We start from the raw sequence: 1,825 nt of genomic DNA on the forward strand, positions 1-1,825 counted from the left end.
ATTGTTTTTTTATACTTTTACAAATTTAAGCTCCAAGTAAGAGCCACACAATGGGATTAGCTCATAAAATCATGTAAATCTCTTTTAATGTGTAAGTTCTTCATTTTAATTCCCCCTTTATCTCTTTTTTTCTTTGCAGTTTTTAGTTGGAAAAAATGCAGTCTTTTGTCCTGTATAGTTTGTCGGTCTAGATTTAACTTTTCTTACCTTAACCAACAAAAACCCAAACTCAATGCCATCGAGTCAGATCCGACTCATAGCGACCCCTCCTTGGATTTCCGAGGCAGTATCACTACGGAAATAGATTGCCCAGTCTTCCTTCCAAGGAATGGCTGGTGGGTTTGAACCACCAGCCCTCCGGTTAGCAGTCAAAATGCCTTAGGCACTGTGCTACCAGAGCTATAGTTTTGACATCATCTTTCTCTATTTCTTGTGAATTGGTAGTTGGAGCTAGAAGCCTGCTTCAGTTTAGTTCTTTTGTTTGTTATGTCTTATTGCTCTATTTTTGTAAAGTTATCAACCATTAATAAGCATTGAGGGGTTGCAAAATGGCAGTCTTTTAAATCTGATATTACTTCTTTGGGAGCCCTGGTGGCATAGTGCCTAAGGCATTTGACTTCTAACCAGAAGGCTGGCAGTTCAAACCCACCAGCCACTCTTCCGAAAGACAACTAGGCAATCTATCTCCCTAGAGATACTTCCTTGGAAATTCAAGGAGGGGTCGAGGGGTTGCTATGGGTCTAAATCAGCTTGACTGCAGTGAGGTTTTTGTTTGTTTGTTTTGTTTTTAATTACTTCTTTACTTATTATCTGGAATAATTCTACAAAGAGAAAACTCCTTGTTAATTTATTTGGTTACCTAGTGATACCATTTGTCTTGTAAAAGCAAGATAAATGGCTCTAATTCTTTTCCTTTTTAAAATCTGTTTTCGATATAATTATTTTGTTCAATGGTATCTTTTAAGTGACAAATTATCTTTGTTGTTTATTTGTTTATTTATAGTGTTACAATTAATTAATAGGAAATCTGGTGGTACGGTGATTAAAGCATTTGGCTGCTAACCAAAAGTTCAGCAGCTCAAACCCTCTAACCACTCCACGAGAGAAAGATGAGGCAGTCTGCTTCTGTAAAGATTACAGCCTTGGAAACCCTATGGGGCATTTCTGCTCTGTCTTACAGGGTTGCTATGAGTCAGAATCAACTCATTGGTGGTATTGGGTTTGGTTTTTTTGGTGAATGAACTCAATGGATTTAAACATGTTTGTTGTGTTTCAGTTTATTGTCTCATTTTTGGCCAGTGTGAGCCTCCTCCAATTGACTTGAGTTTTAGCACACACCTTGTAATCTTTGATATCTTCTTTGCCATCTGGTAAAATTTTCCTGGCTTATGGTGGGCATTTACTGCCCCAGACTTGGAATCAGCCATTTATCTAAACAGCTATGGTTGTTTTTAATGAAAAATAGAATTGGGAAATAAATCAAGGATGCTAGGGATATTCAGTACTAAAGGGAACTATATCATGAATTCATATTGATGCTTTTAAATAAAATCAGGGCTATAAATACAAATCGCAAACTTTTTCTTAGATATTTAACCATTGATAGTTAATTTATAGATAAACTTACTTTATATAGCCAAAGCCGATAGAAATTTCATGACATATGTTTATCCTTTTATGTATTTCAGTGCCTCTTTGTGTCTGTGTTATTATCCTGAAATACTGGACAGGATCAAACGATAAATTTGATACCATTAAACATTTTCTCTGAATCCTTTTCCTCTACTTGCTCTAAGCTTCTCATAACTTGCCTTTCTGCCCATTC

This window comes from Orycteropus afer, unplaced genomic scaffold (genome assembly GCF_000298275.1).
Source record: "Orycteropus afer afer isolate SDZICR_OR568_19922 unplaced genomic scaffold, OryAfe1.0 scaffold00493, whole genome shotgun sequence".
NCBI classification, from domain to species: Eukaryota; Metazoa; Chordata; class Mammalia; order Tubulidentata; family Orycteropodidae; genus Orycteropus; species Orycteropus afer.